General features: G+C 29.2%; 1 protein-coding gene across 1 annotated transcript in view; it reads left to right on the forward strand.

The window, feature by feature from the left end:
- Positions 1-13,770, forward strand: part of LOC147078438 (uncharacterized) — a 111,816-nt gene that overhangs the window by 34,410 nt on the left and 63,636 nt on the right. The window lies entirely within an intron of this gene.

Consider the following 13,770-nt stretch of genomic DNA (forward strand, 5'->3'; position numbering starts at 1 on the left):
TAAGAGACTACCCACTTTATATTATTTAGTTATTGTATATTGTCCAATTTTCAACGTAATTATATTATTATATCCAAAACCCCTACCGGCATCATACCTTTATCATGTGAATATGACGTATAATTAGGTAATGATTGTGAATAGCTGTGTCATTAAAGTCATCAATCGATTCGCACAATTCAAATAAATTCGATTGTCTAAAAATATGCAAGGGCATGTGCGTGTGCACCAATCCATTGAGACATTTTACATTTGAGAATTGAGAGAGGAATTACAATAATAATTCAGGACAATAATTTTAATTCCGGAAACCATACTAAAATTGATATTTAAAGATATTTTTAAATTGTGATTAAGTTGTGGAAGAACTTTTATTGTAGATGTTTTTATAATTCCGAGAAAATAAATTTATTATTAGATTAGATTAATATTAGAAGTTTAAATTTTATGAGTTTTCTATTGAATATATTGAAGTATAAATTTCAAAGGTATCGTCTTATTTTGCCGTTCTTACAGTTTTACCATTTGGCTATATAAGGGAGAATGTACTTACTAGGAAATATATTAAAAATAATATACCTTTCTTACATTTGTACGCATTTTATCATCTTTGAATGTAGAATAAGACAGAGCTTCGAGATTTATTACATACTACATACAATTTGTTTTGCAACATGAAATATTTTCTTATACTTACATGACTATCTAAGCATATATTCTTTTGTAAAAATGATAAATATTCTAGGTAGGTAATTCTTAAGATATAAATACGAAGAAAATATTTTTGAAATGCTTATATTTTCTCTCTATATATTATATTCCTTTGAGGTGTGGAGAAAATTTCCACACAAGTTACAAAGCCATTTTTTCCATTTTCCACGCGAGAGAATAAAACATTTTGTGAATATTATTGTGCTTGGAAAATCAATAATGATAAACAAATCATAAATGACAACTTTCCGGAAAAAGCGACAAAGCGACCGCCCCCGCAAACCTAAGCCGATTATTTTTCACTTGTTTCGACTTGGGAGTGAAAATAAACAGGTATCGTCAACAGTATCACGAATGACAGATGGTGGAATGTAATAGGTAAATTTTACAATACTTCAATAAGTGATTAAAAATAAGTAAATGTTTTTTTTTTTAATTTTATTATATTACAAAGTATTGTCATATGCGAGAAAGTAATGCAGATGTGTAAAAAGAAGAAACAAATGCTAAAACGGATAAAGCAAGATTAATAATTAACTGATTCTTAATGTCGGGGAGTGTGATCGCAATGTCACGTGGATTTGACTAAATAAAAATGTATATCAGAAACATATAATTAGATATTATATAAAAAGGCCTTGTAAATGTATATATTTGTAATTAAATTTTAAATACGTGCATGATGAAATACTGTAGATAATGTAAAGAAAACACTATAATTTTATGTGGATAGTTTACAATTATTTATTGCTATAATCCAAATGAAATAAATGAAAAAAGTAGAGACATAGTATTTTCCAACAATGGAGATTAGTGATCTACGCCGAGACAGAGGCACTGTAAAAAACATTATAGATACATGGATACGTATCTGTACGTCCTGTGGTATTCACTGATTTTATAAAAATTGAATTTAACGTTGGATGCCGTCCGAGTGGCAACCATCAAGGTTAAAGTATCCGAGTCGTATGAATCTAAAGCCATTCTCTTCTGCCGCAGTTTTGCAGCTGGTGTAAAAGAGAAAATCAATATTGTGTCTTTGTTGTTCATCTTTATACATATATTTAGATTATGTATATTTGCAACGTGACAGTATTTACAAAAAAGTGAAAAAAAAATCAATACTGAGCTGTATCTATTGTCTTTGATACTGAGTGTTTCGTTCTCTTTCTTATTATTGAATGATAGAAGAATTTGTTAATCTCAAAATTAATTCTTTAAAGCATCATATAATTTTACATTGATGTGGTGGAGCAATAAATACGAAGAGGTCTACTGAAGCATCCCAATTTTGAGATACAATATTTATTGTTAAAATATGGTGGCAGATTTACAAAATAAATGAATATAATATAATTCATATTCAAAATTCATTTCGCACTGAAGATAATATATAATATGCACAAATTATTGGAAAGTGAAGAAGTAATAATATATTCATTTTTTTGTTTGACTCCATTGATTTACTAAGTATCAGTTATTATACTCTTTGATATCAGCATTCAAATTGTTGTCCTTGGACAGGTTTTTCAGCCCGCATTATAGTAATCATTTAACTCGTCCTCTCTATTTTCATATAGGTACATAGTAGCGTGAGTTTTCTTTGTCAACTTTTCTTCTGTTTAAAATATCGTACAATATTAATTATAACATTGCGTGCGGCTCTTAAATATGTATATTTATGCAAATTAATAAAATGAACAGCCTGTGTACCTACCGTAAAATGAAAAATATAGTTATGTAATTTAACAACATTTTCGTATATTCTGTAGTTAGGTACTCATAAATTTTCTTATTTTCATGGTAAAAATACATGTCTTATTTTATTAAGTACTCATATAAAATATAATATCATAATAGTTATTATCATGTTTTCATAATTAACTGATTAACTGAATATTTATGTAGGGTAAATTGTGTATAGGTGCCCCAATTAAGCTTTTTAGTCTCTAAAATTTGTCATATTATTAATATTATTTTTTTTAAATCAACTGCTAGTTTTGAAAACTATGATTACATTATAGACAAAAATTGCACACTTCATAACAGTTAATAATCAAGTGGAATCCTTTAGTCACCTCGATACAAATCATAAATATAAAAATAAGTTTACGAGGCATCTACCTATTTTTCTATTTTTACTTTGCCTCACATATTTTAATACTAAAATTACATATAATATACAAATAAAATTAACTTAAAATACACTTGGAAATCAACGGTGATGTTTGGTTAGATTTATTTCAATGAGATATCAAATATAATATGAAGTCCGTTAGGCTGCGCGCACACGGCAAAGCGAAGTTTCGGATTCATCCGCCAAACGTCGTTTGCGGGTCGAATGCGTTTTGTTTGCGTTTCGTTTGCGTTTCGTTTACGGCGATATATCGACGATGCTGTCCAAACATCTGGACAGAGAAAACACAGTTTTCAAGGAGATTCATAAACGCCTTTTTTTTGAAACTGCACCCTGCTGCGAGAGTATTTATCTCTCATTACAGTGGTGTACAAGGGTAAATAAATCAATATAAAATCAGTACATAATATTGCATTATACCTACATTTATTTTCCCACTATTGCTTCTTTTGGAGCTGGACTGTTTTATATCGAAAGCGTTTTGAAAATTACCTATTATTGTGCCTATTATGTATCATCATAAACTTTGTCTGATCAATACTATCGACCGAGGGTACTTGCTGGAGTTTGAATTTAAATTCTAATTGATTTTAGTTTTGTACTATTATTATTTATTAATACAATAAAAAAAAAGATTATAAGTTAATACACAAAGAAAAGGTAAAAACATTATTACCTAGATACCCACTAAGTAAAGGATGAAGTATAAAAACATAATATTTTGAATAATTTGAATACTTGCACTGTTTCTAAAAACTTGTTGTAAATACTATTAATACATTCGGTAGGTAAGCAGTTTTACAAAATAAAATAAAAAGTTTTGACACAGCACAGCTATGAGAAGAAGTATTTCATCAGAAGAAAGGCTCGCCATAACTAGAAGGTAAACTATATTTATTTTGTAGTTATTTAATTTTTTTTTTTATTAGTTGACACTTTTATTTTCTATAGATACACTAAAATGTAAACGGGTACCAATAATAATATATTGTAGTGAGAATAATGAATACCTACCTACTACTATTGATAGGTATGTGCCTGTGTACTTGTATAGGTACATGTATATTTATATTGGTTATTGTTTTTTTGTTATAATATATTAGTTGCGATTAATTGACAATAAAATTTAGATAATTTATCTATTCAGCCGCTACAGTACCATATTAAATTACATATTCAAAAAAAATTGGCAGTTATCAATTCAAAACACCTTTTATAAAAAATAGATTGAAATATTATTAGATACACTAACACGAAATTACCTGATATAGTCTCATTAAAATAACTATCTTTTTAATATATAGCGATTGAATTCTAAGCAATAAATAGTATTCAATTGGAAAGATGAACAGATTTTAAGGGAGATATTTCAAATGTTTATTTGATAAAAGATACAATAGGTATAATAATATATTACATTGTTCTAACAAATTATATACAAAACATCTATAAAATATTTTAATTAAATTATATCTTTTTTTCCCCATTGCATAAACGCCACTGTGAAATTCTTGATGACACTAATTATTCAGAAAGAAGGATTTTACTGATTAACCACATAATTATGTTCAGAAAGGCCTAATAAATTTTATTTACCAATGACAAACTCATGACCGGATGATTGGGTATTTTTCATTAAAAACTTGGGTATAATGTAAAGGTTTAAGCCTACGCAATCTGCACCTAGCACATTGTCATATATAATAATATGAAGAAAGTTAAATCTAAGTCGGTTCCATGACAAAACAGGACAGTGACAAAACAGAACACCTGGAGAAAACCTGGCTGTTCATGTTCTGTATTGTTATTGTTTTGTTTTGTCATGTCCTGTTTTGTCCGGTTACCGACTTATAAGTCATACCACGTGTCTGGGCAGTGTAAAAATAAAACCCAATCATGATGAATTGTTTGCAACCAGAAAGATTAACTTGATTGCTTAATGCTTATTTGGACTATGTCTGCATTTGCATATAGCTAACAAAAATCCGCATGAATGTCATTTGAAATAATTTCTACACTATGAAAATATCTAGGTAAAACGGTAAAAAAGAAATACTTAATAATATGTACGTAATGTTTACATATTATATTTTATTTATCTTAGTTCGCCACTGGCCTTTGAGACAAAAAAAAAAAGTTTTTTTTAAATTCTTCGGATAGTGCAATAAATAAATTCTTCCATAATAACACTAGGGGTGAAAACAAAGAGTACTACTATCAGTTTGCAGAACACAATAAGGCACATATTGTATGACATAATTTATTACTTTAGTCCGAAAAATTTGAAAAAATCCTTCTTTCTTAATAATTAGTGTCATCAAGAATTTCACAGTGGCGTTTATGCAATGGGGAAAAAAAGATATAATTTAATTAAAATATTTTATAGATGTTTTGTATATAATTTGTTAGAACAATGTAATATATTATTATACCTATTGTATCTTTTATCAAATAAACATTTGAAATATCTCCCTTAAAATCTGTTCATCTTTCCAATTGAATACTATTTATTGCTTAGAATTCATTCGCTACATATTCAAAAGATAGCTATTTTAATGAGACTATATCAGGTAATTTCGTGTTAGTGTATCTAATAATATTTCAATCTATTTTTTATAAAAGGTGTTTTGAATTGATAACTGCCAATTTTTTTTGAATATGTAATTTAATATGGTACTGTAGCGGCTGAATAGATAACTTATCTAAATTTTATTGTCAATTAATCGCAACTAATATATTATAACAAAAAAACAATAACCAATATAAATATACATGTACCTATACAAGTACACAGGCACATACCTATCAATAGTAGTAGGTAGGTATTCATTATTCTCACTACAATATATTATTATTGGTACCCGTTTACATTTTAGTGTATCTATAGAAAATAAAAGTGTCAACTAATAAAAAAAAAATTAAATAACTACAAAATAAATATAGTTTACCTTCTAGTTATGGCGAGCCTTTCTTCTGATGAAATACTTCTTCTCATAGCTGTGCTGTGTCAAAACTTTTTATTTTATTTTGTAAAACTGCTTACCTACCGAATGTATTAATAGTATTTACAACAAGTTTTTAGAAACAATGCAAGTATTCAAATTATTCAAAATATTATGTTTTTATACTTCATCCTTTACTTAGTGGGTATCTAGGTAATAATGTTTTTACCTTTTCTTCGTGTATTAACTTATAATCTTTTTTTTATTGTATTAATAAATAATAATAGTACAAAACTTAAATCAATTAGAATTTAAATTCAAACTCCAGCAAGTACCCTCGGTCGATAGTATTGATCAGACAAAGTTTATGATGATACATAATAGGCACAATAATAGATAATTTTCAAAACGCTTTCGATATAAAACAGTCCAGCTCCAAAAGAAGCAATAGTGGAAAAATAAATGTAGGTATAATGCAATAATATGTACTGATTTTATATTGATTTATTTACCCTTGTACACCACTGTAATGAGAGATAAATACTCTCGCAGCAGGGTGCAGTTTCAAAAAAAAGGCGTTTATGAATCTCCTTGAAAACTGTGTTTTCTCTGTCCAGATGTTTGGACAGCATCGTCGATATATCGCCGTAAACGAAACGCAAACGAAACGCAAACAAAACGCATTCGACCCGCAAACGACGTTTGGCGGATGAATCCGAAACTTCGCTTTGCCGTGTGCGCGCAGCCTTAGATGTATATTGTTTATTCAAAATTATGCGTATATGCTACTCATGTACTTATATGTACATATTTTTTAATATTTTACATTTGAACATTACAACAGGCCACGATACCCAATTAGAGTTATGTAGGTATTGAAACAACCAGGATTTAAAAAAAATTACAAAGATGTATTCTGATCTTGTCAGAAGTCTAACCCGAAACCAGTGCCTTATGCATTGGAATACGCGCTGAATATAAATGATGTTTTGGGCAATGAAGAAAAACATCATATTTTATAAGTAGGCACTATGTATGTTTATTTAAAAAATATTGGCATGAATATTCAATCTCCAAACGGATATTAAAAAATATACTTTTATGATACAAAAAAGTCATTCTGTAATCGCATGCTTTCTTTATCCATATTATGTGAGATTGTGATATTTTTCTGATGTATCAAAATATTATATACACATTTAAAAATATGTAATATTGTTTGCGTAATTATATAAAATGTATAAGTATGCGAATAATTAATATTATCCAAGTTGATATTACCAAATACATATAACACAGAAAAATCTCAGAATTAATTATTAGAAACATCCAATACAACTTTTTAGATCGAGTGGGATTCCATTATATATCTTTAGTTTTTCGGATGAGCTATCGGTACAAACACTAACCAATCTTACATTATTACTCAATAACTACTATATGTATTTGAAGTGTTTTCAAATTGGGTCAATCATGATAACCATTTTTAAATTACACAAAGAGACAATAATTAGATGGCGTCAAGAGTACGCGCCAAATTTAGTTGAAAAATCCTTGTACATGATAATAGCTATTAATGTAAGTATTATGTATTTAATACTAAACATACACAAGATTTAAGAATGCAGCATTTTTCAATGAACATTTTTTTTGTTCAACGAAACATTAGGTATCAAAATTTGACAATATAAAATTCATTGTGAAAGCTGTACCTATGATTTAAGTAATGACTGGTACCATATTTATTAAACAGGTGAAGTGTTTTCAAATGATGTATGTTCAATTAAGAATGTTATGTTGTAAATATGTCAGAAATGGATATTGATCAAGACGGTAACATTAATCACGGCGGTTCAACAAACTGTTGGCCCATCGAACTGTCTCATCTGGTCGCCAATTTTGATGCATATAGAAAATTTGCGGTGTCATATTGTCAACAAGAAAATCTCTTTACTAAGATTTTTGGAAGTTTTGTATTAGCTTTCGTTATTTACTAAAATTTTTCCATGGGCATTTTTCATGTAAATTCAGTTAAAGCATACTTTAGTGCATGTCAGCCTTAGTTTTGGGTAACTGCTCCTAATATATTCACAATCATAAAACAATAATTAATAAAGTAATGCTAATTGGGAGGGCGATAACTATGTTCAACCAAAATTGCTTCGGGTGTTGATATATTCCACTTGCGTAAGGTGAGCTTAGGTGGACGCTATTTAAAAAAAATCTTAAAATAAGATCTCCTTAGCAAACCCGGTAGGGGAAGGGAGGGAGACTTGATCCCTGTTTTATATTTGTTGTTATAACTTTTCTCCTATTGTGATTGTAGTAATTCTTTATAACCTATTAGTTGCAAAATTTATCTAGGTATTCATTGATAATTCACAAAATGTGGATAACTGATTCAAAAAAAATATATTTAACAAATTGTCAGGTAAGGGAAAAGTGATCAAGTCTCCCCCAATGAGGGTGACTTGATCACTACGTATGGGAGACTTGATTAGGGGGGATCCCACATATGTATGATAGTCATAATCATAAATAATACCTCTAGTTATTAAAAGAAAATATTCTATTGACCTTAAACTCTACATAATAATGTATGCTTTTAATAATTAAATTAAGGCACATCATTCAACACTAAAATTGTGAAGAGATTTGCGGAAAAATGAATTCGCTTGCTCATAGACCTAAAATTGGTTTAAGTAGATTCTTTGCAATCTGATATCTCGCTACATCACCTATTTATTCGACTGCAGGCCATTTAAAGTCTTGTGGTCACGTTTCCTGACAAATTTCACTTTAAATCTGTTTGCTGTTTGTTGCTGAATCTGCCCAACGTAACGATGTAGCTTCTTTTTGTGTGAAATAAAGTTGACAATTAATTATCCTATCATCTGCCGTAAGCTCAAAGTCATCATCGCCGTCTGATTCGCACTCTGTTAAAAAATCAGCTTCGAGGACTCGTCACTTAGGTTGTAAAGAGAATCAGGCGATGGAGGAACGGGAACATCATCTTCCGATGAACTCGAAGAATTTTGAATTTGTTTCAAAATTTTCTTAGTTTTTAAACTTATTTTTGCTTTTCTGATTTCCATTCTATTTTCTTTGTCCCCTTTATGTTCCCTGGCCATATATTCTGCCTCAATAGCCTATAGAAACGAACTATGGGAGATGTGATCCCTAGGGATCTAGTGTCCCATAGTAAACGTGATCAAGTGTCCCCAATACTAGTAAAATCAAAATTATTTATTTAAAACGGTAACTACAAACGAAATTAAAACAACTACTAACAGCAAATAAATCTTGAATATATATATATAGACTGAATAAATACAGCAATCACTCACCATTATGTAAAAAGCAGATATTGAAGTCTAAAGATTTAGAAAAAACTTGTCTAAATTGTCAAAAAGAGTTCGGTCAGACGTGTTCTTTACTCCATTGATTTAGACAGCTCTGAATATACTTTGACGTCTATGGTATATGGCGGGCAGCCAGTGTTACCAATATTGAAAGAATTTTTTTACACATTAACGAGTTCTTGGTGGGTGAACAAGTCTCCCAGGGGATCATGTCTCCCTCCCTTCCCCTATACTTCTTTGAGCTTCTATATTTGTATAATTGTATTTTCACTGTTTTTGTATGTTTATATTATGTTCTCTTTTTATATTTTCATTTTTATCGCTTTTATAACTTTTTTCTTCTTTATAATAATGTTTCATGTCACGTTGTGAATGTTTTAAACTTATAATTTTTAATGTCCACAATATTTAAAAAAAAAAATGAAAATTGAATAGAATTGAATTGGACAAACGTAGGGTCTCGTGATACGCCCGATTAATAACGGGTGGGTTTTGGTAGGGGCATTAACTTTAATAATGAACAAATCAATGCTGAATTCTTCATTCAAGTATATTATTATGGTGCGTTTAATAAGAATATATAAGTACTTAAATAAATATATCGAATGTATTTTATATATATGGTATGGTATGGTATTATTATAATGCAATACAAATGGTATGTTGTCACAGAAAAAAAATAATACATAATATTAATTATGAAAAGAGTACATGCCTTTGTTAAGCGAACGCGTATATAATAGTATGAGAAAAACGAAGAATGGCACCCAAATGTTCAATATTATACCCCTGATAGAGAGTAGTTTATATTATTCTGGTTGGTATTGTCAACTCTTTTGACAATAAGCGCTTTTCAGAGTGAAAAAAGCTCGAAGTGAGAGTGCATGAACATAAAATTGCTGTCATTTTTTCCTTCAAACTTTCCAAAAGCGTATCAGCAAAGTTATGTATAAAAAGTCTGTTTATTAGAAGCTTTAATAATAACCGCGTTCATTTCTACGCTAAGCATTGGCAAAAAGGCAAATATCATAAAAATCTTTGTAATATTCATTCAAAGTACGATATACCATCATAAAGATTTTTTTTCAAGTTTTAGTGTATTACCTGAAAAGAATAATATATTATTCGGGAATATAGTTAAGTTTTAGGATTGAGTAAAATTCTCAGTAATTGCTTCAACCTATATTTTTCTTCATAATAAATACAATCTACCAATTTTTCCACAATGGGAATTATTTATTTACTGCTGAATATTCCAGAATTATATACCTATAAAAAACGTACATATAGCTAGGACATGCGACAGAATTGAAACCTTTAAAGTAAATAAATTTATATTTTGATGAACCGCTAAAAGTATGTAGTAGGTATCAATGGTGGAGGTAGGCTGTTAAGATTGATATAAATAGTGCACACTAAACTTTGTCAGTCGAATGTATTTTTTCATTGGACTAAGACTACAATGTGTAGATAATGATTGTTAGTTTTTAAAATTCAGTTAAATCCTGCATGATCCAAGCCATAGCAGATCATAGTAAAAAAATATTTCATATTTTTTTTATCGATTACATTTTGGTTTAGGCTGGGCTTAATGAATTTTAAAAATCTTACCAACATAATCTGTATTAATTATGTATGCTTAATTCAATGAAAACAAATAAGTACGACTGAAGAAGTATGCACTATTTTTGTCGGAACACCTATAGCTTGCCTAAATTATTATGGTTTGGTTAAGGCAGGGTTTAATTGAATCTTAAAAACTAACAATTCTCTAATTTTATTTAAGTTGAACATTATTGTTTAGAAACAAAATATATCGTAGGTGTCTCAAAATAAATGCTTTTTATTTCTACAATACATAAAAAATAACGTTTCGACAAAGAGCTGATCAACTATTTTTTTATTCAACGAATAATTAATAATATTTGAGAATATAACATGCTTTAAAGAGCATGCATAATTTGTATTTGAATTGAACGTTGGATATTATACCTACTAGAAAAAATCATTGTTATAATATTTGTATGTACTACTAATTAATTTCGTCGTTATTAAGTGTGGCGTACGTGGATGTCCTGTGGATGCGGGTTCGTGTCCCTTTCTTCTTCTTTTCTAGTATGTAAGTCTATATCTGAGGAGCTTTCTTATAATGTATATTCGATAGAGAGTTGATCGATGAAACATTCATATCACACGACAGCTTTTCTTCTGTTTGTAAATTGAGCTGACGGTTCCGATCATTTTTCCTTGGTGTGTATTTTCGTACAAATTTAATTAAAAAAAAAATACTAATTTATATTAATACACGAATATCGATGCAATTATGTCTAAATACTCTACGGCGTAGAGGATTAGTATTGTCACTGGCAGAAATGATTAAAAAATGCTAAGTGCACATGTAAACGATATTATCGCGACAAGGGAATTGGACAGTGCATTGAAATGTGCACCGGAGTACAGCTCTGGGAGTCAATTTCATTTCATGCATCGCCGTCATACTCGTTTACATCATAAACCGATTATCCCTGGCCAATTAAAGCGATAACTCTTTCTAATGGAATGTAGCAAGTTGAAATATTGGAACAGATAATAATTAACCACTAAATAACGCGGTATTTGTAATAACGTCATTAATTTAAGTACTGAAACACAAAAAAATGTTGTAGTTACTACATTTAAATAATTTTGAATTGGTAAGGAAGATTATTTTCAATCATTTATATTTCAATATAATACAGTGTTCTCTAAACAGAAAATGTACTTTAATTTACAGCAACTACGTGATTAAAACTTTTGTAAGCAAGTAATGTAATACGGATTTTTTTCTTCATATTTTTGATATTGAAATTATAAGTAGAAGAATAAAAAGAACACATGTACTGTAAATTTATAATTTATATACCTCTAAGCTTTTCTGAATCGGAACTGTATGTATATTTTTGTCATGGAATATTAGGCACCAATAATTCAGAGTGCTATGAGCCACCATTACCTACAATGGCCTTAATCATTTTCAGTGATGTGTTTTGTTATTTAAATTTTAATAATAATTATTTAAATATTAATGGTTAGGATGTTCAAATAATATAAATTAATAGCCATGTTATCTCTCAGGTTTACCTGTATCATGTAGGAACAGTTGGTCATTAGTTGTTTTCATAAATAGATGTAATATTAAAATCGATTTTTTTTCTCCAGAATGATTTTTTATGTAATCTGCTTGTTTTTAATTAAACGGTTGTCAGAGATATACTGTCTCAAATTATTTATTTTTAGGGGTGGTACGTTCTGCTTCTATAAGAACAAACATCGCATATAAAATAGTATTTTTTATTCATACTTAATTTTCAAATAAATATTTTTTGACTGACGACAAAGGTTGATGCCTTACAAACTATAAAACAATGGTTCTTAACCTATGGGTCGCGATCCAAATTTGGGTCGATTGGCATATTTAGTGAGTCGCAAACTATTCTCACCAAAATGATTCTTCTTGAGGTATTAACATTTTTATTATATTATAATTTTTATTCTATTGTTTAATTTTTATTTTTTTGAATAAAATATTGTTGTTTTTTATTTTATTTCTTTTCTATAAAATTATTTTTTGCTTTGCTTTTTTTCTCAACTAAGTTGATTTACTTGTACTTTTTATTCTAAATGTCATGAACGTCCTGAATTAATAAATTGAAATGTACTCAATGTGTCTTTTTTTAAATAAATAAATTATCATTAAGTAGGTACATTATATTCATAATAACTTCTCATTTCTGAGATAATAAGATACGCCGCATATTTTATTTCACAAGTCATATATTAAGCGTAGATATTATTAAAATAAATTTAATTTTTGTTTGAATTTATTTTATTAATTTTGTATTGGGTCGCAAAACCAACACTATTATATAAACTTGGGGAACGGCTCAGATAAGTTAAGAAACGCTGCTCCAGAAGAAAGTAGTAGGTATTTAGCCAGATTTTTTTGATAACTCTGTTCCAAGGCAATTTATAAATAAAGCTGCTTGTCTACAATGTGATGTTTGCCTTTCTCTCATTGATTCTCTCCCCACCGCACAATAAATTTGCGAGAACGCGTTCTATCAAAGAAGGTAAAAAGAAATCAAGGGAAGCAAATAAGTAATCCATTACACAATAATGTTCTTATTATAACACACCTTTCATATTATAGTATTTTGGATGATGATTGATTATGACAATTATTATTAGGAAATAGAGTTGAAGAAACCATATTGTCTGCCCAGAATAAATTGTTCTTATTACAGCAAAAAGCTATTTGTGAAAAAATATTAGATAATATTATTTAAGTAGGTAGTTAGATGAAATAATAATCTTTAGTTTTGAATGAAATAGTTCTTATCAGGCGTGTTCACAAGGGGTGAGGGTATTTAGGCCCGGACCTGTTCACTTGTGGATTGGCTCTGATTAAAATAGGATAGAAAGTTTTGATACTTTTTTACGTATACTTTGATAATTTTCTGTCGATGCGATGCAATTACTATCGACACCATGACCCCCACAAGGGTGTGGCTGACAGGACTGTAACCTGGGGCCCGGCATGGCGGGCTGGGTAGGCCAGATAAGTAAGATTAACAGAAAA

Source organism: Rhyacophila brunnea, unplaced genomic scaffold, assembly GCF_057557595.1.
Source record: "Rhyacophila brunnea isolate RB1 unplaced genomic scaffold, BYU_Rbru_1.0 scaffold_11, whole genome shotgun sequence".
Taxonomy (NCBI): domain Eukaryota; kingdom Metazoa; phylum Arthropoda; class Insecta; order Trichoptera; family Rhyacophilidae; genus Rhyacophila; species Rhyacophila brunnea.